The 27,964-nt window shown below is 34.2% G+C and overlaps 1 long non-coding RNA gene across 3 annotated transcripts in view; it reads right to left on the bottom strand.

The window, feature by feature from the left end:
* Positions 1-9,929: 9,929 nt before the first annotated feature.
* The window catches only part of LOC118145000 (uncharacterized), a 139,006-nt gene continuing 120,971 nt past the window's right edge, over positions 9,930-27,964 (bottom strand). Inside the window, exons 6-7 of one of the 3 annotated variants that reach the window (XR_013521738.1) lie at positions 22,285-22,333; positions 9,930-11,668 (exon numbers count right to left, since the gene is read on the bottom strand). This is a non-coding gene — a long non-coding RNA (uncharacterized LOC118145000). The remainder of the gene's footprint in view (positions 11,669-22,284; positions 22,334-27,964) is intronic. The other 2 variants (XR_008474523.2, XR_013521737.1) reach the window with 2 other exon arrangements.

Raw genomic sequence — 27,964 nt, 5'->3', positions numbered from 1 at the left:
AGGGAAGCCCATCAGACTCACAGCAGATCTCTCGGCAGAAACACTACAAGCCAGAAGAGAGTGGGGGCCAATATTCAACATTCTTAAAGAAAAGAACTTTCAACCCAGAATTTCATATCCAGCCAAACTGAGCTTCAGAAGTGAAGGAAAAATAAAATCCTTTGCGAACAAGCAAGTACTCAGAGTTTTTGTCACCACCATGCCTGCTTTACAAGAGCTCCTAAAAGAGGCACTACACATAGAAAGGAACAACCAGTACCAGCCATTCCAAAATCACACTAATTGCTAAAGAGCATCAACATAATGAAGAATCTACAACAACTAACAGGCAAAACAGCCAGCTAGCATCAAAATGGCAGTATCAAATTAACACATAACAATATTAACCCTAAATGTAAATGGACTAAATGCACCAATCAAAAGACACAGACTGGCAAATTGGATAAAAAGCCAAAACCCATCAGTGTGCTGTATCCAGGAAACCCATCTCACATGCAAGGATACACAAAGTCTCAAAATAAAGGGATGGAGGAAGATTTACCAAGCAAATGGAGAGCAAAAAAAGCAGGAGTTGCAATTCTCATCTCTGATAAAATAGACTTTAAAGCAACAAAGATCAAAAGAGACAAAGAAGGCCATTACATACTGGTAGAAGGATCGATAAAACAAGAAGAGCTAATGATCCTAAACATATATGGACCCAATGCAGGAGCACCCAGATACATAAGGCGAGTTCTTAATGACTTACAAAGAGACTTAGACTCCCACACAATAATATTGGGAGACTTTAACACTCCACTGTCAATATTAGACAGATCAACCAGACAGAAAATCAACAAGGATATCCAGGGCTTGAACTCAGACCTGGAGCAAGCAAACCTGATAGACATTTACAGAACTCTCCACCCCAAATCCACAGAATATACATTCTTCTCAGCACCACATCACACCTACTCAAAAATTGACCACATAATTGGAAGCAAAGCACTGCTCAACAAATGCAAAACAACTGAAATCATAACAACCAGCCTCTCAGACCATAGTGCAATCAAGTTAGAACTCAGAATTCAGAAACTGACCCAGAACCACACAGCTTCATGGAAACTGAACAACTGGCTCTTGAATGTTGACTGGGTAAACAATGAAATGAAGTCAGAAATAAAGAAGTTATTCAAAACCAATGAGAACGAAGACACAACATGCCAGAACCTCTGGGACACATTTAAAGCAGTCTCTAGAGGAAAGTATATAGCAATCAGTGCCCATATGAGGAGAATGGAGAGATCCAAAATTGACACCCTATCATCAAAATTGAAAGAGCTAGAGGAGCAAGATCAAAAAAACTCAAAACCCAGCAGAAGACAAGAAATAACTAAGATCAGAGCTGAACGGAAGGAGATTGAGACATGAAAAACCCTTCAGAAAATCAATAAATCCAAGAGCTGGTTTTTTGAAAAGATCAACAAAATGCAGACCAGGTTGATTAAAAATCAACAAGGATATCCAGGGCTTGAACTCAGACAGCCAGATTGATTAAAAATAAAAGAGAGAACAACCAAATAGATGCAATAAAAAATGATAAAGGGGAAATCACCACAGACTCCACAGAAATTCAAACCATCATCAGAGAATATTACAAACAACTCTATGCACATAAACTAGTAAACCTGGAAGAAATGGATAAATTCCTGGACTCCTGCATCCTCCCAAGCCTAAACCAGGAGGAAGCTGAAACTATGAATAGACCAATAACAAGGTCAGAAGTCGAGGCAGCAATTAAGAGCCTACCACACAAAAAAAGCCCAGGTCCAGACGGGTTCACAGCCGAATTCTACCAGACACACAAAGAGGAGCTGGTACCATTCCTTCTAAAACTATTTCAAACAATCCAAAAAGAGGGAATCCTTCCCAAATCATTTTACGAGACCAACATCATTCTGATACCAAAACCCGGCAGAGACCCAACAAGAAAAGAAAACTTCAGGCCAATATCCATGATGAACATAGATGCAAAAATCTTCAATAAAATATTGGCAAGCCAAATGCAACAGCAAATCAAAAAACTTATTCACCATGATCAAGTAGGATTCATCCCGGGAATGCAAGGCTGCTTCAACATATGCAAGTCTATAAACGTAATTCACCACATAAACAGAACCAAAAACAAAAACCACATGATTATCTCAATTGACGCAGAGAAGGCATTTGACAAAATTCAACAGCCCTTTATGCTAAAAACCCTCAATAAACTCAGTATCGATGGAACGTATCTCAAAGTAATAAAAGCTATTTATGACAAACCAACAGCCAATATCATACTGAATGGGCAAAAACTGGAAGCATTCCCTTTGAAATCTGGCACTAGACAAGGATGCCCTCTTTCACCACTCCTATTCAATATATTTCTGGAAGTTCTAGCCAGAGCAATCAGGCAAGAAAAAGAAATAAAGGGTATTCAAATAGGAAAGGAGGAAGCCAAATTGTCTCTATTTGCAGACGACATGATAGTATACCTAGAAGACCCCATCACCTCAGCCCAAAAACTCCTGAAACTGATAAGCAACTTCAGCAAAGTCTCAGGATATAAAATCAATGTGCAAAAATCACAAGCATTCGTCTACACCAATAACAGACTTAAAGAAAAATCAAGAACGAACTGCCATTCACAATTGCTACAAAAAGAATAAAATACCTTGGAATACAACTCAAAAGGAACGTAAGGGACCTCTTCAAGGAGAACTACAAACCACTGCTCAACGAAATCAGAGAGGACACAAACAGATGGAGAAACATTCCATGTTCACGGTTAGGAAGAATTAACATCGTGAAAATGGCTATACTGCCCAAAGTAATTTACAGAATCAACGCTATCCCCATCAAGCTACCATTGACTTTCTTCACAGAACTGGAAAAAACCACCATGAACTTCATATGGAGCCAAAAGAGAGCCCGCATAGCCAAGTCAATTCTAAGCAAAAAGAACACAGCAGGGGGCATCACACCACCGGATTTCAAACTATACTACAAGGCTACAGTAATCAAAACAGCATGGTACTGGTACCAAAACAGAGATATAGACCAATGGAACAAAACAGAGGCACTGGAGGCAACACAACATATCTACAACTATACAATCTTTGATAAACCTGACAAAAACAAGCAAGGGGGAAAGGATTCCCTGTTTAACAAATGGTGTTGGGAAAACTGGCTAGCCATGTGCAGAAAGCAGAGACTGGACCCCTTCCTGACACCTTACACTAAAATTAACTCCAGATGGATTAAAGACTTAAACATAAGTCCTGGCACAATAAAAACCCTAGAAGGAAATCTAGGCAAAACTATCCAGGACATAGGAGTAGGCAAGGACTTCATGAACAAAACACCAAAAGCATTGGCAACAAAAGTCAAAATAGACAAATGGGACCTAATGAAACTCCACAGCTTCTGCACGGCAAAAGAAACAGTCACTAGAGTGGATCGGCAACCAACCGAATGGGAAAAAATTTTTGCAGTTTACCCATCGGACAAAGGGCTGATATCCAGAATTTACAAAGAACTCAAATGGATTTACAGGAAAAAAACAAACAAGCCCATTCAAAAGTGGGCAAAGGATATGAACAGACACTTTACGAAAGAAGACATATATGAGGCCAACAATCATATGAAAAAATGCTCATTGTCACTGGTGATCAGAGAGATGCAAATCAAAACCACATTGAGATACCATCTCACGCCAGTTAGAATGGCGATCATTAAAAAATCTGGACACAACAGATGCTGGAGAGGATGTGGAGAAAAAGGAACACTTTTACACTGTTGGTGGGAGTGTAAATTAGTTCAACCATTGTGGAAGACAGTGTGGCGATTCCTCAAGGCCTTAGAAATAGAAATTCCATTTGACCCAGCAATCCCATTACTGGGTATATATCCAAAAGACTATAAATCCTTCTACTATAAGGACACATGCACACGAATGTTCATTGCAGCACTGTTTACAATAGCAAAGACCTGGAATCAACCCAAATGCCCATTGATAATAGACTGGATTGGAAAAATGTGGCACATATACACCATGGAATATTATGCAGCAATCAGAAATGATGAGTTTGTGTCGTTTGTAGGGACGTGGATGAATCTGGAGAACGTCATCCTCAGCAAACTGACACAAGAACAGAAAATGAAACACCGCATATTCTCACTCATAGGTGGGTGATGAAAAATGAGAACACATGGACACAGAAAGGGGAGTACTAAACACTGGGGTCTATTGGGGGGAAAAGGGGAGGGCCAGTGGGAGGGGGAGGTGGGGAGGGATAGCCTGGGGAGAAATGCCAAATGTGGGTGAAGGGGAGAAGGAAAGAAAAGCACATTGCCATGTGTGTTCCTACGCAACTGTCTTGCATGCTCTGCTCATGTACCCCAAAACCTAAAATCCAATAAAAAAATTTAAAAAAAAAGAACAAATAATTCCAAATATACAATCAGAATTGTGAACCATTAATGCCATATATTAGTTTAATGTCAGTTTTTTCATAGTGTGCATCAACTTTTATTCCATCTTATCCATGTGTGCACCCATTTCACCTCTTTTCCTCCTGTTTGTGAAGAAAAAATATAATTCTTACTGTTCAAGATAAATTTAACCTGCCAGCATTAATCTCATTTGACCCACTTCTTTTAAAACTAGATTTATCTTTTATTCTTCTCTTTTCCTTGGGATCTTAAGTTCTCGTCCACTTCTTTCTAAACCATGATCAAGTAATGTTTTATCTCCTTCTACTCAAAAATAAAACAAGATAAAAATTTAGCATCTTATTTCCTTCTGTCTTCCTTTAAATTTAGTTTGTATGCTTTCCATTATTTTATTTTGTCTATTTCTAACTCACTCTATATGAGTGTGTTGCATTTGTGTGTGTTTAATAATGATCATCTAAATGGGTTTAAGTGGGTTATTATGGTTTTAATTTTCATTTCTATAATTAGTGATGTTGAGCCTCTTTTCATATGCTTCTTAGCAGTTTGCATATTTTTGGAGAAATATACATTCAAGTATTTTGCTCATATTTAAAGTTTTTAATTGTTTGTTGTTGAATTGTAGGAGTTCTTTATGTATAGTGGATATAAACCCATGTTAGACATACTTTAAAATATTTTCTCCTATTAAATAAGTTGCCTTTTCACTGTCTTGATTTGTCCTTTGACAGTAAATATTTAATTTCAATGTGGTCCATTTTATTTCTCTTTTATTGTTCTGTGCTGTTGATGTTATATTGAAGAAATCATTGCCAAATCCTATGTCATGAAACTTTCCCACTGTGTTTGTTCTAAGAGTCTTATAGTTTTAGGTACTCCATTTAAATTTTTTATCTATTTTGGAAAAATGTTTTTTAAATAATCAATTTGTTTTTCATTTTTCTTATCGTTTCTGGACTTTCAACTTAGTTAAGTTTTCCTAACTCCTAGGATTTAATAGGATTCACCCATATTTTTATATTATTCTTATGATTTTCATTTTTTTGGCTTGAATATTTGATATTTGCTATTTCTACTATTGTGTGTTGTAAGGAATCAATCCTATTATTTTCCAAGTGGCTATCTAGTTATCATAACACCAACTCTTAAGTATTTATATTTCCTCACTGAATTAAGATAATGCCTTTAATATATATAAAGCAGCCATATAATATTTGGTCTATTTGTTGATGTCAGGAAATTGCATCCTTATATATTATGTCTCCCCAAATATAAACTAATAATTATTTTAATTGCATTATCCTCTTAATGTAGAAAACAAAAATTAACTTAAAATTAAGTTATAAACTGTTGTTAGGATAATACTGTTTTATAATTGTTCATCTATTTATCTTTATTGAGACATGCATATGTTTATATGGTTTCCAATTATTATGTAGCATCTTTTATTTCACCTTACACACTTCTTCCATTATTGCTTGCAGAGCTGGTCTACTGATAACAAACTCTGCCCCTTTTGTTTACCTTGTAGTGTCTTAATTTTTTTCTCACTTTTGAAGGGCAGGTTAGGCAGATATAAGATTCTAGATTCTTGCTGTGTTTCTTTTAACAATTTGTACATATTGGCTCACTACCTTCTCATCATCAAAGTTTTTGATAAGACATCTGCTAATCATCTTATTAAAGATCCCTTGTTTGTGACAAATTGATTCCTCCTTGATGCTTTTGAGCCTCTTTGATTTAGACTTTAAACAATTTGATTCTAATATGTCTTGGTGTGAATCTTTTTTTAGGTTCTTTCTGTTTGGAGTTCTTTGATGTTCTTGCATGTGTACATGCATGTCTTTCATCAAATTTGGAAAGTTTCAGCTATTGTTTCTTTAAATATTATATCTATTCCTGTATTTTTCATTTCTATTTCTGAGACTCTTATCATGCATATCTTGGTTACTTGATGATGGCCCACAGCTCCCTTAGGCTATGATCATTTTTAAATAATACCTTTTCTTTTCTCTTAGTACAATTTGGTATTGCCCATTGTCGTATTTTCCAGCTTACTGATGTTTTCTTCTGTCTACTCAAATCTGTGTTTGAATCCCTCTAGATATTTCTTATTTTAGATATTTTATCTTTTAATATTGATTTTTTGTAAGGTTTTCTACCTTTTAATTAATATTTTCATTTTGTTCCTACATCATTTTCTTGACTTTCTCCACATTTTCCTTTTGTACTTTGAGGAATTGCTTTAAAGTCTTTGTCTAATAGGTTTTTCATCTGGTACATTGTTCAGAAACTTTTTTTTCCTTTAAATGTGCCCTACATTCCTCTTTCTTTGTATGCTTTGTGAGTCTTTTTTATAAACTGGACATTTGTAGCTGTGGTAACTTTGGAAATCAGATTCTTATCCTTCACCAAAGTTTTCTACTTTATGTTATTATTTTAGGGTGGGGGATGGTTGTAGGTTATCTCTCTGCCAAGGATTAGCTTGAGATATAAAGTTAACATCTTTTCAAATATTCTGTAAGCTTTTGCTTTCACCTGGGTATGTGTGGTTATTTTCTAATTTTACCCATATATGTAGTTATTGAATTTTCTAATCTTTAATAACTGACTCCAAAAATGAAAAAAAAGGAAAAAAATTTAAAAAGCAGAAATGAGAGTTCTGTCCTTTATATTTTCTGGGAAATCCTTTCAGTTGAAGTTGGAGCAGCTTGCAATAAAAGGAGAAGTACAATTTCAATGGTTTCCAACTTATTTGTGTACACCTCTGTATTCAAAAGCAGCAATCAAAAATCAGAGCATAGATCTCCAATACTTGGTGAATAGGATTTTTTGTATGTGTCCTGCCCCACAACAAAATTTCTACAGGATTCCCAGAAACATGTGTAGAGGGTCAGTGCTAAGAGCTGAAATGAACCTCACTTAATTTTTTTTTTTTTTTTTTTTTTTTTGAGACGGAGTTTCGCTCTTGCTACCCAGGCTGGAGTGCAATGGCGCTATCTCAGCTCACTGCAACCTCCGCCTCCTGGGTTCAGGCAATTCTCCTGCCTCAGCCTCCTGAGTAGCTGGGATTACAGGCACGCACCACCGTGGCCAGCTAATTTTTTGTATTTTTAGTAGAGACGGGGTTTCACTATGTTGACCAGGATGGTCTCGATCTCTTGACCTCGTGATCCACCCGCCTCAGCCTCCCAAAGTGTTGGGATTACCGGCGTGAGCCATCACACCCAGCCGAACCTCACTTTATAGTTCAAGTCTTCTTTACAAAATCGTAAGCCTGCAATAAACTCAGAAATTCTAAAATAGTTATACCAGATATATTCCAGTTGTGTAATTCTGTAAGTGTAAAGACAGACTTGTGGTGCTTTCTACTCTGCCATCTTCTGAGAATCTCTACCTCATGTAAGTTTTAAGGAAATTCTTTTTAGTGTATAACTCTGTATTTTGGTGATTTTCTTGTTATTTAAATTGCTGTTAAAAAGTGATCATCTTTTCCGCTATATGTTCATTCTAGTTTTTGTTACTACATATAACTTACTTGACTTTTCTATGCTGATTTTATTACCTGTTTTCAATGTTATGCTTAGTTCTTTTATTTGCTAATTTCTGTGTAATTAATAGTCTCACTGTGGAAAATTTCAAATATTCAATAATTCATTCAGTGGTTCACAAAATTCCTGAACTTTTAACAATATACTCTTACAAACTAGTAAAAGCCAGCTCCAGTATTACTCTGCCTTTTACTTTAGTAAATTGCATTTGCAATGGTTTTTTTTTTTTTTTTTTTACTATTACTAATTACCTCTATTGGATTTTCCAAATCTATAATTATACTCTTGGCAGTTTTACACTTTCTTTTTTATTTTCACAACTATAATCATTTTTATTGTTTTATTGTATTAGCTAATATTTTCTATAAATTGTTAGATGTTAGTGGAGGTGTTGACCAGTCATACCTTGTTGCTGAGTTTGTAGAGAAGCTTCCTGTGTTTTCTACTGAATAAGCTTCTGGTCCTTAAACTGATGCAGATGTGTTGGTTTATGTGTGTGTTTGTGTGTATAATTATGCTAATAGTATATCTACTAATTTCTATTTTACTGAATGTTTTCAATATAATTAACTTTTATGCTGCTTTTTGAATGATGCCTATGTGCATCCATAGCGGACCTATGAAAATAATAATCACAACAAAAAAGAAAAAAATAAAATAAAAAAATTTTTAAAAAGAAAATAATCACATTTTTTCTAAGTTCTTTTAATGTGATTATATTAATTAATTTATAAATTTATTAATATAATCAATGAGCCACTATTTTATTTCTTCATAAACGCTCTTTGGTCAAGTTTGGCTTAGTACTCTAGTTGACTGTGCTTCTATGGTTTATGACATACTCTACTATTTAAATTTTTACATCAGTATTCACAAATGTGATTGGTCTATATTGCTCTTTTTTGATATTAAGTTTTGCATGGCTTTGAAACAGTATAGAATTTTGAAAGAGTTATCAGTATATGTCTTCAAATTGTCCAGCAAGATGGCCAATCTAATTTATATTTATTCCTCTCTTAAAAGAATACTAATTGTTGAGATCTACACTTAAAAGGGAACAATTCTTTATTTCAGAATAGTATATCACAGATGATGTGAACTATGCAATTATATTCTACATTTGTCTTTTGATATCAGTTACAGAGGATGTTATTTCCATTTTAAATATGGGAAAATAAATGAATGAATTGGCATGTTCATTTAGTTAACTAGAAAAAATAAATTCAAACCTAATTCCCTTGGCATAAGATAAAAATCATCTACAATCTTTTGCTGCTTTCCCTTCCCGTGAAAATAATGGGGGAAACTAAGCCATTCACTTTCATGCTTATTCTCCTTCCTTTAGTGAAAAGTTTGAAAATAAAATCTGAAATTATGGAATGGAATTGTTTTATCTGGCTTGATAGCTAACTGGAGAGCAAGTTACAAAAATCTTTGCCCTATGATCTTGATATAATATAGCCAATACCTCTTAATGAATGAAAAAATCATCTGATTTTTGCCCTCCAAGAGTTATTTCATAGTTTTTTTTTGTACCATGCTAATTTATAATTTGGCTCTGCTATTTGAATTTAGGAAGGAAAGAAAACAGTAGAAAGAAAAATAATATCTAGGATAACCTGAAAACAAATATTATTTCTCATTTGATTAAAAGTAAATCCTTTAAGGGAAAAATTGACAATTACTTCAGTAAATTATAATTAATCGTTTTATTATCACAATGCAATAAAAACAGGTAATATTACAAGACTATATATATTAGCATGAATTAAGAAAAATGGCAATAAACTTTAAATAATAAGTCTTTAATTTCAACTATTTATAATGGCAATAATACACCCTCTCAAATTTTATTTTTAAAATAAAGATGTTAACTTGCCTTAACAACATTTAATGTAATTCAAAAACTGTGAACAGCTAAATAGCTGTAAAGAGACGAACATTATTTTAATAGAATTTTTTTAAAGGATGAATTGGAAAGAAAAAAATGCAATAGCTGTGGACAGATAAAAGCTCCTTCTTCTCTCTTCCTATTCATTTGTTACCAAGGGCAAAATGGGAACAGAGAATAATAATTACTTTTATTTTAAATTTTGGTTAGGAAGAAAAATTTACTCTTCTCACTTTCATTAACAGGCAGAATATATTCCAAGTGACAAGACGGTGAAGAATGTGATTATAGAAAATGGCAAAAGTTAATTCTTTGTGTCCCCAATCCCACCTTTTTTTGGATTATTTAGTAACGTCATGCTCTGTTTCCCGTCTCAATTGTGTCCTGATTCACTGTTTCTATGTACTTTCCCAGACATATTTTCTTTCTCACAAGTGGGAGCTGATTAGTTTTTGTTACAATTATATGACTTGATCTCTGTGGAGACTTTGGGGGAAGTAGAGAAGTGCATAATAAAATGATATGTTGCTTCTACTGGGATTACAAAATTAAATGTAATGCAAAACTTATGCAAAAAGAATGCAATCACTTGAATGATTTGAAGAAAACATGAGGAATAACAACATTGCGGATGGTTATGAAGTTAATCTAAATTAAAATATATACAAAAATTAATTTTGTCCTCTTAGATATCAGAACACTCTTTGCTATTTCCCCTGCTTGTTTTGTCTCCGAATTTTGAATAATGCCCTCACTTTCAAATGCATGTGTTACCAACCAAAACAATCTCCTGGAGAAAATCTGTTAAGTAAATAGTTTTTCCCAAATTGTCATAGTTTCCCATTGGGGTGAAAGAGTCAGTAAATTTTAGAGGATTCACCACTTTTTATGTGTATTAAAATGAATGTTTGATAAGAATTTTAGAGTACATTCAATCTTTACTCGCATAGGCTTAAACTAATTTGATTAAGTTAAGCCTAAAAGAAATGTAGTCCAAATGAAATGTTAATAGACAAGCTATGAAAATTGTATTAAAATATTTATAACTAGTTTTAATACAGCAACATATTAAGTACTGAATACAAAAACTCCATTCAAATGTTGCCTTTTTCTGGACGCCCTTCTTAGCAAAGTCAACCTGGAAGACAATTTGTTTCATTTTAATTCTTACAATAATTGCTGTTATTGTGCCAAACTTGAAAAGATATAACTTTTCTATTATTTATCCCATGTTGTTTTAAATATTAATTTATTTTTCTCATGTCTCTAGTTATATTGTAATTTCTTTGAAGCCTGAGAGTTATCCTTACTTTTGTGAACTTTGTATCTATCAAACTTCTTTATTGTACACACCAGGTACTTAATATATATTTTATACAACATCAGTTGAACTGATGAACTCTCCAAATTAAAGTTAACTTCAATGTACCTAAAAGTAATCTGTACAATTTGTCTAAATTTTCACTGGTCAGGGACCATCTTAGCCTGAAATTCTATTTTAGTAGACCTGGGTTCAAATTGACAATTCTACAGTTTTGATATGTGTATGTGGTCAAGGCAACACACATGAAGAAATACTGAATAAAGGGACTAATTTAATCCTCACAACAAACATAGGGATAGATATTATCATCTCATTCATAATACTTAATATTACTTACCAATAATAAGGCAGATATTTGAATTTGGTACCAAGTATAAAAATGAATAACGCATCTTTGAGAAATTCAAATCCTAGTGCATTTGTTCTGTCCTAGAAAGAATAAGGAAAAATATAATTTTCTTGCTGAAATTGTTTTTTCTTTGTCTCTTTTCTCTGCTGTGGTAGCTTTATTTCTCTTTGCAGTACGTGTTTGTATCTCTATATCATGTGTATGATTTTCCATAGAGAATACAGTTAGTTCTGTACTAAAATTTGGATAAGGAAATTGGACTACTTATTTTCCTTAGTTTATAATCTGTGTTTCTAGTTTTTCTTCTAGTTATTTAATGTGAGCCTTCAAGTAATATTTGTTCAACGTTGTAAAATCAAACAAATTAAAATTAAAAATAAAAAACCTAAATAGATGCTGTGGTACTTTTTAGGATCATTCCCTTCTATCCATGCTTAATAATCCCATCAGTAGTGACAGAGTAGGAGCATTGCCATCTTGGACAAACACTACCATTTTAAGTTTCCCTTGATTAAAAACCACCTAAATCCAACCCCTCAAAATTCAGACTAATGGTTAATGTCAGTATGACCAAAAACCACAAGTGACACCTCTGACCAAACACCTGCCAACCCCAAGATAAGCATCCCCTTACCAGAAACATGCCAATCCCCACATAACCTCCCCTTTGACCAAAAACATTCCAACCCCACAGTAAAACTCCTCCACACAGAAACATTCCAAGCCTGTGATAAGCTCTCCCTCCAAATACCTTTAGTGTATAAGAGAGAATGCTCCTGATCAAAATTGGCCAAGCCCCTCTCTGGTTTATTCTCCAGAATATACCTGTCTTTCACTGCTGAGTCATTTTTTGTGTTTCTTTCTTCTTTCTTTAACTCTTACAAGTAATAGCCATTTGGTTGGAAATAATTTTCAATGGAATCCTCATAAGGGAGTCTGAAGTGTCTTGTCAAAAGATATACTAAATAAAATACTCCCATAACTATTACACATCAATCTCTCCATAGAAAATAGATGACAGGAAGCAAAATAGGATTGATTATATATTTGTATATTTACTTCTGTGGATCCCAGCTGTTGTTTTAAATTACCCCTCTTTTGTTGCTTGGCTTTTCATTTACATCCCTGCCCAACTTCAACAGGAGCACACTTATCCAAAACCAAAAGATAAAAGCTAATGTGTCAGTGGTTGACAAAATATACATTATCATTAAAGATGACAGCCATGGTAAACACTTCAAAAGCTTGATTCACACAGAGAACACAGCAATAAGAAAAACTGACTAACTGTGAAAACTGTGGATGCAATTTTGACTGCATTTCAGAGACAATGTTTTTTTAAAATATAGGTTGATAGTCTTCCATATTCTAATTCTCTAATCAATTTTTTACCTGGAAACAAATTATCTCTCCCTGCAATTCTTTTAATTACTGATAGCTTGTATTTCATTATTCTACCCTAAAACAAATAAAGTCAAACTATTTTAAGTCAGTAAACTTTCTAAATGAAGACACAGATATAAAACCCAGTTTTTCTTTAATAATCAAAATCTTAAAATTCTGCAATCAAAACACCAAGAGCAGATTGGCTGTATTAAGCTTTGTTCCTGTCATTCACTATGTACAAGAACTCTGTTGAAAATATTTACCAACATCATCATTCCCATAAATCAAAATATAAAAAGCATGTCAATTCAGAGAAATTGAATTACATAAAATGATACTATAACTCTGTCATCTTCAATGGAGCATACAGCATACTTTCCATACCTATAGATACAAATATCATGAAATCCTTTACTGTCTTACTGTTAAATTTATCTAGTTGCCACAGAATCAAAGGCAGTTAAATAATGGTTAGTCTCATGCTGCATTTTAATATCTTGCAAGTCATGGCTTCAGAAATTTAGTGTCTATGACAAATTATTGACAGACTATAGAATTACATACTGACCTAACATACCCATCATATCTACTCTGTTCCCTTTATGTCTTATAATCTTCAAAGAGAATATAGAATTTGTAGTTAGTTTTCAAATAGTATTTTTCAATCAAAATTAATCAGATGTGTTTTCTTTTTATTTTCCCTTTGAAATACTAAACTACAGACAAACATATCCTGAATTAACAATCTATTTGAATGCAGAGATAATTAAACAAGTCTGTTCTCTGTACCACAGAATGGAGTTCAGGTTGGGCCACATAAAAGATGAAAACTTTCCGGCACATTTGGAATGGGAAAATATAAGAATTTATGCACAAGGAACTAAATGAAGGGACAAAAATCAACTCTCACAAAGCTAAAACCAGAGAAATGAACCAAGGTCTCTTAGTCATTGAAATATGAAGATTTCCTCCTCACCAATTAGAATTGATGGACTTTCTAATTACGGAAATAAAAATAAATGAACCCTGGCTTCTGGCTTCTAGTAATGGCAGAAAAAAAAATCAGAATAAAATATATTTTTAAATCAACACTTTTAAAATAATGTTTTTAAAATTTGAGGAATTATCACAAGCAAAACATGCAGAAGCCAGAAGAGAACTGATAGCTGAAGGTGAGAATTCTACTGGATAAATTGAAACATGTTGCAGAGGAAACTCTGAAACCCAAAGGACCAAAGTAAGCAGAAAAATGCAGTTTACTAACTTGTTGGAAGGCAGAGTATTATGGCAGAAAAGCTGCAAAATTAGGGAAGAAATCTTGAAGAGAGAATATGCAGCAAGGGAGAGGTCCATCATATATGTATGGACTCTGCCCAAATCTGTAAGTCACTGCTAATCTACGAAGGTGTAGGGACGTCATTAAAGGGCCTGGCATAAAAGGCAGAGCTGGAAGCTGAAAGAATAGAGAAAGCGCCCCCCAGAGATTTCTCTTTTGATACATAGATTATCTGCAAGTAGATTTATTAATTTGCAAACATTATTTATTATTTTATTTATTTTTATATTAATTAAATTACTATTATATAAATGCGAGTTTTTCTTCTTACTATTTTTTATTTTTTTTTAATTTAGTAGAGACGGGGTTTCACCATGTTGACCAGGATGGTCTCGATCTCTTGACTTCGTGATCCACCCGCCTCGGCCTCCCAAAGTGCTGGGATTACAGGCGTGAGCCACCGCGCCAGGCCCCATTTGCTGTCATATTTCTGGTTTCTTATCTTTCTTTATGCCTTTTAACTGATTATTTTTTTACTTTAAAACATCTTGCCCTCTGATAATTTGACAGTGTTACTTTACTGTATTTTAGGGATTCCTCTTGAGATTTCCAGCCAAATTCTTGACTTAACAAGTGTAATATAATTTCAAACATTTGCCTCTTTCTAGAGAACACATAATTATAGAACATTTAAAATCCATGTGACTCCTTTTGATATTTGCTGTGGAGAAAAAAGTGACTCCATCCTGGATACTAATCTGTCATGTTGACTTCTGATAAGCCCCAGTCCTATGAACACCTCCTTATTTCTATTTTATTTAATGTCCTTAGTGTAACAAAAAAGCATCCTTGATGCTATTGCACACATTCTAGGCTGTAACACACACCGCATCCTTGCCTGTCTGGAGGGTTGCCTTTAATTGTATTGCTAGAGCCCATGTACCCTTTCCCTGTGGTACATAAGCCTTGAGTCAGGAGATTAACGGTGTGGAGATCTACCTGTATTGTAGCCACTCAAGACCACACCTCCATCTGTAAGTTCCCTCAATAAATCACCCAATACCAACAAACAGAATTTGTCTGCCTTCTTCTTTGGTTTCTCAGCTTCTTCTCCATTTCGGGTTCCTTTGCGTGTGTGACCTTTTCACAGAACATGTGCTATTGGAATTGTTGTTACATATTTATTAATACTACTGGGATTTGCTAGGATACCTTGTCCAATATAGCAAGCCCTGCTTGTTTAGATATTTTCCCTGAAATTGTTCATTGCTTTGGCAATTTGTCATTGCTCTGCTCTGCATCAGGAACTCTTATCCATACAAATTCCACAGATGGGCTTTAGAGGTTGTATGGACTGGGTATAAAAAGAAGGTCTAACAATCTTTATCTTCAGTGCTTAGACTCTTGGTGAGAAACTGGCTTTACCACAAGTACATAAGGAATCCCACTTAATTTTATATTTTATTTTCATTGCTAAAAATATTTTCATGAGATGTAACAGGCATGGTGATTTCTGAGTTGCAAGTTTCTTAACAAGGGAAGGATGAGGTTTACAGAGCTGAAGAAACAAATTTTCTCATTCAGTCATGACACTGGGCCATACATGTCAGCTTCGCCTGGTAAAGACTGATTTGTCCTTACTAAAACATGCAGCCATACTTAAGACCACCGCTGGGGATTGAACAAAGTAGACATTATAATTTCAAATGTTAGTCACTCATATTAAATGACACTTGCATTTTGATTCCTATCAGAATGTGTTACAAAGTATTAATGTATGAATAAGATAAAAAGGTGCTCATGAAATAAAAGACCTAGAAATATACGTCTTTTCTGGCTGTGAAAGCCACAAGTGGAACTGTGCTCCACACGGTACCAAAAGGGAAAGAATATCCGTTCCTACATAATAAGACTTTTAGAAGTTGAAGCATTTAATATGATAAATTTTACAACTAAACTTTTCTTCAGTAGGTATAACATACTACTATTTTAATACAAAGGATACTGCAGGAAAAAGAATTATCTAGAAAACCCATACGTGTATATTGGGGAAAATAAGTGCAAAAAAGAAGCAATTTTTATATGCCAGCCTTCCTTTCCTCAAAGGATAATGTACATATTACAGAATTTTAGATTCTAATTGTCAACTTTCTCCCAGAGAGAACCAAAAAAACGAATATTATATAGTCAGAATATTGTTCCTTATCCTGTATTCTATCCTCTTGGAATGAAATCTGTTTCTCTCTCCCAGTAATATATAGAACAAATGACCCTATCTTCTCATCAAAAACAATAATCTACTGTTACACATACATGGTACACCAGTTTTCTTTCAGGCATTACAGTCATGTTCTGTGTAAAATTATTACCGGAACACCAGGAGTTCTGTCTAGGTCTTGCTGCTCGCCAGACAGAAAGCCAATCACTGAGATGCATAATACCAAGGAAGAAGGTTTTAATCAGGTGCTTAAACCAAGAAGATGGGAGCTCAGGGTCCAATCCATCTCCCTGAACCACGAAAACTAGAGGTTTATATAGTGGGGGGGAAAATGTAGCAACATGTAAGAAAACAGGAGCTGGGAGGGACAAGGAAGCAATCATGATACATGAGGGGTCCCCGATCTCATTGTCTGTGGTAATCTGGTGAGTTTTAGTTCTTTGATACTGTTTTGAGAGGCCTAAGGGATCTTTTCCAGAGGAAGAAACTCAGATTAAACAAATATAACTTTCAATCTTTACCACCAGGAGGATCAATTTCTATGTTTATTCAAAAAACTATCTATGGGATTTTGGGGGTTGGTTTTAAAACTCTGCTTATATTCACATATCCCTCAGAATATTTTCACATTGTCAAAAAAGCAGCTTCCCAGGTTGTATCCCCTCTTCCTCAAGGAATGGATTTAGGAGCTGAAGGATTTAGTCTACAGCCACAGAATTTCACCTAAATTTTCTTTCCTTTGAAAAGTTCAATTGTTAGCTGCTACAATGAAGGGTAATTTAGCGACTGCAGAATAGGGCTGAGGTGTTAAAGATTGAGTCATAGAACTTTAATCATAACAGAATCAACAGCAAATATAATTTAAATAAGGCCCTTCATGATTTCCTAGCCTCCGTATGAAAAAAAAGTATTATAATTGAAGTGGTGAACATATGATACATCCAAATACAAAACATAGAAAGAGATAGAATAAAAGGAAACAGAGAAAGATATAAATAAGGAAGAATAATGATAAGAAAAACAGTATTTACTTCAGTTTTACTTTCTGCAAAGCACTGAACTAAGTCCTTGTATGCATAATTACATTCAAAATGTATAGCTTCATTCATACATACTTGGAGTTATTGTGAATGATTGTAAAGGATAATATTATCACCATTTTCCAGATGAGAAGCGTGGTTTAGACAGGATATGTGACTTGTTTAGTGTTGTATTTAGAAGAGAATTCAAAACCAGATCTGCCTTCAGAGTGCACAGGATTAACTACTATTTTATACTTCCCTTCCTTCTAAAAATGCTAAGCCAAAAGTTTCGCCTAACTCAGGTTCCAATGAAAATCTACACTTAATTAACAAAATTTATTTTTTACATTATAAAATTAGAATATTAATTCTAATCCCTTCAGGTCAGAAATCAGGATGAATAAATTATAAGAGGAACCATGAATACATTCATTTAAGAAACGAGCTACTTATTTCTCCCATGCAGAAGCCTCTTGGGTAAGCTCTCTTCTTCTACTTGTGGTCTGCAGAGCAAACCAGAGCAAATTGGGAAGCAGATTAAATGGGAACACATTTAAAATAATCAATGTCTTATAGATATATTGCAGTCACTTTAAGAAGTGACTTCAGTAAAAAAGAGAATGAGGACTGAATATATAAGGCACAATCACCAGTTTTAAACAAAAACAAATGTCGAAGTCAACAAAGCAGCCTGCTTTCTTTATTTGGCAAAATCCCTGCCCAGAGACGAGAGCTAGCATTATCCCCATAGACAATCATGGTCCACAAAACGCATCTAGAAAGAGGAAATTTCTGCTTTTTATATTTTTGTTTCTTAAGCATGGCTTATATGTATTATTACATGATGGCTTCTCCACTTCGCTGTCATAACTTTGAAATTTGGGATTCAATCAACACAATAGTTGTAGGTAAAGAATGGGCGATTAGAACACACATTTTCTCTTTTAGAATAAATAAGTCTTTACCTGTCACATAAGAAATAAAGCTCCTTTAACCAGTAAAGAGTGAATAATGCTTCAAATCTCCCCAAAACCTGTCTTTTTTTTTTTCCTTTCTCTTTAGAAACTATATTCTTGCCACTCCTACTCCATCCTAATCCTGCCAGACTCTGCCTTTCCCAAGAGCCTCCTTTGTCTGAATTTTTCTCTCTCAGGACACCTTTTATCAGCTCCAGCTGTGGAAGGTATGTTTTTTTCTTTATTTCACAAAGAGTTTTCAGAATAGAGAAGCTTTAATTACAACCCTTTAGAGGGTCACCTAGATTACTTAGAATTGTTGCCTCGATCCTCTAATTTCTATCCAACCCTGCCTTTGGGGCTAGTGAACTCAAATGAAAAAGCAGGTGCTTTTAAGCAAATTTATCTTTATAAAAATTCTTCCTATGCCATTAAAAGCTGGTGGTCGTGGGTGAGTTAAATCACCTAGCTGCATTTTAAAAATGAAGGGAATGATTACTGTGAGATAGGACCACTGGGAGATAACGCAGGGGAAGCAGCTGGTATGATCTTGGTACATATTGGAAAAAACTGCGGGAACCCTTGGGAAGACAGAAAATTGAAACTTGGGGCTTTGACAGGGGTTTGGGAGTTGTGGAAAAGGTGGAAAAGAAGAGAGATTAAGAGCGAAGAAGATTTATTGGTTTTCACAAGAAGAAAATGCAATAACCAGTTATGAGGGTGAGATCAATTTAGGGATTAAAAAATATGTTGATTACTGAAGAAAATGTTTTTAAGGCTCTCTCCTCCCTAATAAATATTCTTTGTATCTAATCCCCAAACTGTAAATTGGCCTTCCTGCCTTAATCAGTATGGGCTGCTATAACAAATTACTATAGACTGAGAAGCTTATAAATAACTAATTTTTTTTTTTTTTTTTTTGATACGGAGTTTCGCTCTTGTTACCCAGGCCAGAGTGCAATGGTGCGATCTCGGCTCACCGCAACCTCCGCCTCCTGGGTTCAGGCAATTCTCCTGCCTCAGCCTCCTGAGTAGCCGGGATTACAGTCACACGCCACCGTGCCCAGCTAATTTTTTGTATTTTTAGTAGAGACGGTGTTTCACCATGTTGACCAGGATGGTCTCTATCTCTTGACCTCTTGATCCACCTGCCTCAGCCTCCCAAAGTGCTGGGATTACAGGCGTGAGCCACCGCGCCCAGCCCATAACTGAAATTTATCCCTCACAGTTCTAGAGGCAAGACATCTGAGATGAAGGTGCCAGAGGGTTCCAGTGAGGACCATCTTCTGGGTGGCAGATTGCTGCCTTCTTTTTGTATCCCGACATGATGGGAAGATGGTAAGAGAGCTCTCTTAAATTCCTTTTATAAGGTCATTAATCCAATTCATGAGGACTTCACCCTAATGACTTATGTATTTCCCAAAGAATAGAGCTAAGGTGATAAAGTTTGAGTCAATACATTAGGGGTTAAAATTTCCAGATCTGAATTTTAAAACACAAGTATCAACTGCATGACATTTTCCTAATGCTTTTGCTGCCTGCCTCAGCCTCTCAGGAAACTCCTGCGGTTAAGGACAAGCATAACGTCTCTACTTCAGTTCTCAGGATGCTCTGCTTTTTCTGCAGGAACCTCAAGCAAAGTCAGGTTCCATTTTTATAATATTTATAATTTTGTCTTCTGTGAAGGGTAATTTAGTGGATGTTTTCTGCAGCTTATTTAGATTGGGATTCAATCAACACAATAAGGTAGCGTTATGGGTGCTGGGTGGCCCAATATCACTTAACCATCTGGTGACATCGATTCTAGTCAGTGTCAATGCCAGGTTGATCTCCTCAGATAGGTGGCCTGGATTCCTTAGCTAAACACCCTTTGGGAAAAGAGGGATTCACATTATATTGTCTTCCATTTGTATTGAGAGAAGTATAAACCCGAGACATATCACAAATTAATGACAATGGAAGTGGTACTGGTAAAAATAATTATGATAATTTTAACAATAACATAAATTATCACTAAGAAACTACTAGCTAACATCTCTGTGACAATTACTTTACATGCATTGTTTCATATAATTGTTTGTTTCAATATTCTTATTTTGCTAATGAGATAACCAAGGTTTGTATCAGTTAAGTGATAGTCTCAGGCTCAAGCAACTACTTGAGCTACTTAATGTTATTGCTGAGATTCCAGAGAAGGAGTAATTTCTCTAATATGATTCCAGCAAATTGGGCAGAGACATGATTTCTAGAACTAACACCCTAAAAACTTCAGCACAGCAAAGTAGTGGAGAGTATTCTGATCCTTTTATCAATGGATTTAGGCATTTTCTTTGATGTGTGTGTGTTTGTGTGTATTTGCTAGATTTTGGAGACTATGTGGCCTTGTATTTAAATAACTGACAGTAATTCTGCAGTATTCACATTTTCAGTTCCAAATTTGCTGATGTGCCATAAGAATCTCACAGAAATTAAACAATTTCTCCAAGATGACTCTTATAATAAGCATACAAAATGAAATTCAAATTAAGTCCAGATTCCCTGTGCTCTTTCCATATTTCATGTCTTCTATGGTTGTTGGTAAATTTACTCTATAAATGTTGAGCTCTAATTAAATACATTTTATGTTATCTGGAAATTTGTATATATCAATTTTTTTCTTTGAGTATTTTATTTTATTGAGTAATTAGTAATAGCCAACCAAAGTTGTAAATGTGAAGAAATTTAGTATTTATTAAATGAACACAGCATTATGCTGACAAAGTTATTACTGTCATTTTGGTGGAAATTTGAGAGGCTTCTGCAGTTCAACCTTTGAACACAGGTTAGTATTATGTTGATAAACACTTAAAAATTAGATCTCTGGAAGAGCAGGAGCCTTCATTTGCAGGATGTTCCAGTTTTCCTGGTGTATATAGCCACACTGTGACCAATTCCAAGCTACCAACATAATGTCACTTAACGTGGAGTCAGGAAGAAATGTATACAATCCACTTTGGAGCTGTGGCAAGCCATCTCAGCTTACCACTGACAGTCAGGCCAAGAAAGCCACACTTTAATGAATACAAAGTGAGTAGGTAATGGAATCATGAAGCGTTGCTACCTGATTTTACTCAATAGCAAGCTAATATTGCTTCAAAAGGAAAAAATCAAATTTTATCCTGCAAGTCTCTTGGCATTGAACAGCATTGGCACTATGTTGCATTCAGTGTAGTTCAGATTTTGCATCATTCAACCTCAGTTTGTTCTCTCCATGGCCACATTTCTAAGACATTTTACAATTTCCTTCTCCATAAAATTCAAGAATTGGTACCAGTGCTAAATTGGACTTCTTACAGAAAGGTGAGTCACATTCATCAAAAATGACGGGCTATATTGAGCAGGCAAACTTATTCCTTTCTTTCATTGCTCCAATAAATCATTCATTTATGGAAAAGGACTTTAAGGACACCCTAATAATTTCACTTCCACAACTCCACTAATATCAAATCCTCAACACTGAAGGTGCTAAGGGCAACTTCGTGATAAATAACATCTGCAAAGCAAGAAATGGTTTCCAAACCACCCATGAGAACACTTGATCAGGGCAAGTATCACTGGGCTTTAGACAGATTGTTCTGGCTCCACTGAGAAGCCTAATAATTCTGGATTGGCAAACAACTCCAGGAGAATAGTTTGATTCTGTTGGAAATGAGTTTCAGTAATATCATTTTGAGATTATGTCCCACATGTCTTTATTAGGTTCAGGTTTATGTAAGGCCCTATAGACGATGTGAGAGAAATAAAATCACGTTACATTAGCTTGACAAAATGTACACAAAAACATAATAACAGTACATACCGATCAGGGAGTGACAACAGGTTATTCCAGGAGAAACAGTTCTTAGGACCTAGAAAAGTACACAGAAATGATAAGATTTTGTAAACTACTATAATCTGAGGAGAATGTATGAAAATGTCGGATCGAAGTCTGGGTTGGAAATTGTACCTAGTCGTAGAGAAGGGGAAGCATCCCCTAGTAAGGTGCCGAGGGAAGACAGATCTGATGATTACATCAAGGGAATACATTGGAACTAGTCTGAGAATCGACTCAGCCATCATGGATGGAAGGAGAGAACTTTTCGGAAAAAGGGATAGAGGTCTCACACTGAGATGTCTACAAGGGGCTCTGTAGGTTACACAAATCAACAAAGTAGGGCCAGTGTAAGGGGAGAAAAGATATGAATTGTGCAGCAGTGCCATTTATTTAGTCCCAAATTTCATTGAACATTTAGTTCTTTTTTAACTGAAAAGTTATCATTCACTTTATCAGTTATTCCAGTATGATTTATCTTTTTCTGAATAATAATATGTTCATAGGTATGCTATGTTATGAAAACTCTATAGAGGATATAGTCAGGAAAAGCTACCTACTCACATAGATAATCAATGCCAAAGTACATGCTATAGAGAATATCATCAAGAACTTTAAAATAATTGGTTTTATAACATTGTCTTAGCTTATTCTTTGACACAATAAATTCTCACAAAGAAATATACTCTCTCCCCACTTCCAGACGACCCTGGCCCTCAGGTTCCATTTTTTGATATTCCAAAGTTGATAGATACTTAGGTAGAGTAATATGAGAAACATGTAAATATGAGAACTATAGAAGATTTATTTGTGAGCTTTATTGAGCTTGCTGACTATAAAATTGCCAACTTTTATGGAGTGTATTTAATAAATCAGTCGTGTCATAAGTTCCTTCTCTCTGGAATGAATAAAACAGACAACTAAAATTTTTTTTTAAATTAAAATTTATATGAGCTTAGTGATAAATATAGGGCCTAAAAGTACCTGAAAAAAATAAATATTGCCTGGTACTTGAAAATAGTATTTCTGGATATGTGTTTTGATGCTCAAAGAACTACTTTCACAGTTAAAGATGGTAAAATTATAACAAATATTGGTTGAGATCATTGAAAGATGATGAATTTGCCACAGATCATTCTATTTGTGATCTAGATATGATATACTATGAAAACTCTACAGAGGATATCATCAGGAAAAGCTACCTACTCATATAATTGGTGCCTAAGAACATGCTTCACATCCTCCCAACATAACAGTATTTTTACTCTATATATTTATAGCCACTCGAGTGGTATGTCATTTTAGTCTTGATTTTGTAATTTTTTTTCAGTCATATGTACTGCAGCATCCCAATCTATTGTGCTTTTTTCACTTCTCTTAAAATTGTATTGTATATTTATGAACATAATCTCTTCTGTTGAAATAAAATATTTGTCACTTTTTTAATAAATCAGAGATTTTGTGTCTGGTTTAATTAATAATATATACCATGTGTGGTGAAGACATTCTCTATATCATCCTCTCTTAGAATTTACTATTTTCTAATTTCACATAAAAAACTAAAAACCACCTGAAATTAACCATTATTGCTTATACTATGAATAGAAACAATTATCTCTGTCTGTCTCTATGAATAGAAACAGTTATACATTATACTATGAATAGAAACAATGTCTCTCTTTTTCTGTCTCTCTCTATCTCTCATATAAAATTGATGAAGTACAGCTAACTAAAATGACTGTCTTTTTACTACCCTTTTGTTATGCCACCTATATCATTGATCCATATAAGCCTGGGTCTGCATCTAAACTCTCTGTTTTGTTATCTTGGGTGGTTTGTCTGTTCTTGCACAATTAATCACTATCTTCATTACTGCAACACTCAAATAAGCCTTGATTCTCCAAAATTTTAGTTTGTCTTCAATATTGCATTAGCTATGATTAGATCTTTGAATAGTTATAATTTACTATTGGATTATCAATTTCAACAGAAAAAGCTTTAATTTGAATTTTTCTTGAGATTGTAGTAAATTTATAGATGAATTTGAAGATAATTTACTTCTTTACATACTGTCTTCCCTCCATAAATAGTTTCCTATTAATTTAGGTTCATATTGATTCTCCCTCAAGAATGTTTTATAATATACTCTCTATAAATTTGTCTCTTCTTTTGTTACAGTTTTTCTTAGGTATTTGATTCATTTGGATTATGGGACCAGTTCAGATGTATTCAGGACTTAAATGTTTAAAGATATTTAAGAGCTTTAAAGAAAATTTAGATGAACATCTTTCTGACTAATGATCTAGAATGATTTCTTATACATAATAAATACTATCAAATATAAGTTTAAAATTGAATACTTGAAAACATTAAAATAAATTTAATTTATAAAATGACAACAGAAATTAATGTCTCACTCTGGATCAATTTTTCACTCAATTGATCTAGAGCAAGACTTTATTGACAAAATTCATAACTCACAAATGTAATTCACATATCAATCTGAAAGAAAGAAATATCTCAATTTAAAAAGGGGTCAAAGTCATATACAGATATTTTGCAGATAATGAAAAACCAGTGACCTATACACATATGACACTGCTAAACCTCATTAATAAGTAAAATGCAAATTATAACCAAATCAGATATAATTATGCAGTACTTAATTATCAAACAATAAATGTCTGACAAAGCCAAGTGTGGTAAAGACATATGGCAAGGGGAATATTTATACATTGCTTATAAAAAGGCAAATGATAAATAACTGACAAATCACTTTATAAAACCATTCACATTGTACCTTAAGGAAGAATATAATTCTGCAATTACACTCTCAAATATATACTTAACATAGCAATTTTTGTTTTTATTTGTTTGTTGTTTAAATTGAGGATTACTATATATTATTTTGTGAAATTATTTTGGTGAGTCATACACAGAATTAATGAAAATGAAATAGAACAGCAAATAAAAGATCCATATTCACCTAACATTTTAAAGGAAAGGGTTTCAGTCTTAAACATATTTTTAGGAAGAAGCAGTCCACTTTAGCCACTGCTATCCCTGAGCATACTTGCTGGAATTGCCAGAATTTTAGAACTCTGACCATTCTTCTAGGCCATTATTCAAGATAGCGTTTACAGCGAACAGCCTTGAGTGATGAGGGAGTGTCTTCCCCCAGACAAAGTGCAAACTTAGTATACAAGGAGAGATCACTTGAGCTCAATGTTACTCTCCTCCAGCACAGCCCACTGTATGTTCAGACATCTATCATGGACCCTTTTGTGTCATGACTCTGGGACTTGAGGGTATGAGAAATTGACACCAGCAAATGTAAAGCTCTGATTGCTGCTTTTGCCATGAGTATTGAAATCCTTTATCTCTGACTTGGAAGTTTTGTGTCTTCTACCGGCATCTATGAAATAATAACATGCTGGGTAATCAGCTTGTAAGTAGGACAATATGCTACATTCTGCACAGTTCTTCACATTATTTTTCTGGTCACAATATGAAAGTTTCTAGCTGTGGGTCACAATCAAAAAGCTTGAAAGCTGTTTCACTAGAAAACTCTCTTGTACATAAGAACTATGAGACATATATAATACAATGTACAAGAATGTCTTTTGTAATAACCAAAATAAAACAAAACAAAATCTGAAAACAACACAAATGTTAATCATCAGGAGGACGGATAAATAAATTGCAGTATACCCACCCAGTACAACACTATACAGCAGTAAAAATAAACAATAAACAAGCTATCACCACATACAACAAACATTTGAATCATGAAACAGTATTGGACGAAATCAAACCAATAACAGAAGGCTACCAACAGTATGATATCACTTTAAGACCTTTTAAAATATGAGCAATTAAGCAATATGCTGCTTAAGATGGCATGCATGTGAGCTAAAATTGTAATGTATATAATAGCAAGAAAATTACAAACATATATTCAGGATAGTGGTTAGTGCTAGAAAACGGTCAGAGTCATGTGATTGGAGTAAGTATTAATATTTAGATAGCTTAAATGAAGAGTGGGTATACAGTTCATTAATTGTTCACAATGTAAAAATATAGAATATATACTTTCATATGTCAAACATTATTTCTTTGGTCAAATGTTATTTGATAAATTACACAAAATATATTCCAAATCCTAAAATACTGCAATCCAGAATTGAAAAAAGAATGAAGAAATTATGAATGCTAACAATAACAAAAGTTATTTTTTCAATCTTTAATGTAATTGCCACCATTGGTGAGTAAAAAAATTTAATTTCAAACCACTTTTTCTACTATGAAGCACTGACGATGGAGTGTTAAAAGGTATTTTTAAGCAATTGGTTTTATGTTAAATTTCATTTTCTTTTGTTTAAGTGGAAAATTGAAAATCATATCAGTAAATTCAGATTCTAAAGCTGGTATTTTTTTTTAATTTGAGACTTAATATGAAACACCCCATCATCACTTTTTTCATGGAAGAGAAGCTGAGGGAGTATTATATTTAAGCCTTAACTCATAATTTAAGAAAACAACCACAAGAAGATAGAGAAAATGTTTGAGAAGTTGAAAGTTAAATAAATCACTCTATATATACACTATGCTGAATGAAATATAAAATAAAATTAAATTCACAGAGAAAACTCCAGTTTTCAAATGTTGCTAGTTGTCCTCAGCTTCCTACTACAAAGAGAGATTCAAAATTACATTGAGGTATGAAGGCATTTACTTTCTTGACGATGAAGCAAAATTTCTAACTATAGTATTATATGACCAATGAACTGTCTAAAAGGAGAAATAAAGGAAATCTTAAAATCATTATTCAAGTATTACCGTTATTTTACTGCGTGCATTTCATAAGAGTTAAAGCAAATGCACAGAATACTATTCATTGTTCCCTTTGTAAAAATCAACAGATAAAGAAAAGTAATAAATGGTAAATGATCATGCTACTTTGTCCATACCATCATATGGGATTTATTGCTAATTCTGTTTGTATGAGTGATGAGAATGGAGTCTTATTAAATCTATTGCTTCTAGTCTCATGATTAGTTCTTCACAATGTATTCCATATGCCACATGGCATTTGTAATTTTTACTCCATTAAAACTCTATTTTTCTGGCTTTCCAATGGTTCCATCACTTTCCAGGAAAGCCATATCTATTTTGTTTGTAAAATGTCACCTCAGCCGAAGAACTCTCTGAACAAAGGTATTTGTGTGGCCAAATACTCTATGGTCATGGCTGGATCCCTGCATCTTTAGGGTTGGCAGCAAACAACCTGCTCACTCCCCAGTCTCTTTCCTGGACCTCCACGCTGTAAATCTAGCTAGTCTTTCTTGCTATGGAGAAGGAAGCAAGCCACAGTTATTTTACAACCAGCAATTCCCTCGGGGTTTCAGAAATGAACTTCCCCTTCTTTTTAGAAGCCAGACAACCTTACTCTCAATAAGATATGGGGAAAGCGTTAAAAAGGGAAGAATGTGAAGCCAGTGGGAATGTGCTATAGCCTTAAATTAATGCAGGAATTGGCTTCAATCTGCTGAAAGAACGTAAGGCTTCTCAAGGCCTGGGTACAATGTAGCAGAAATAGAGCAAAAGCCAAAATAGTAGGATTCCAGATGGTGATATTGAAATAGCTCCGAATAGAAAAGTCCACCAT

This window comes from Callithrix jacchus, chromosome 8, assembly GCF_049354715.1.
Source record: "Callithrix jacchus isolate 240 chromosome 8, calJac240_pri, whole genome shotgun sequence".
NCBI classification, from domain to species: Eukaryota; Metazoa; Chordata; class Mammalia; order Primates; family Cebidae; genus Callithrix; species Callithrix jacchus.
Note: the sequence above shows the minus strand (reverse complement) of the source record. Positions and strands in the feature narration are given on the sequence as shown.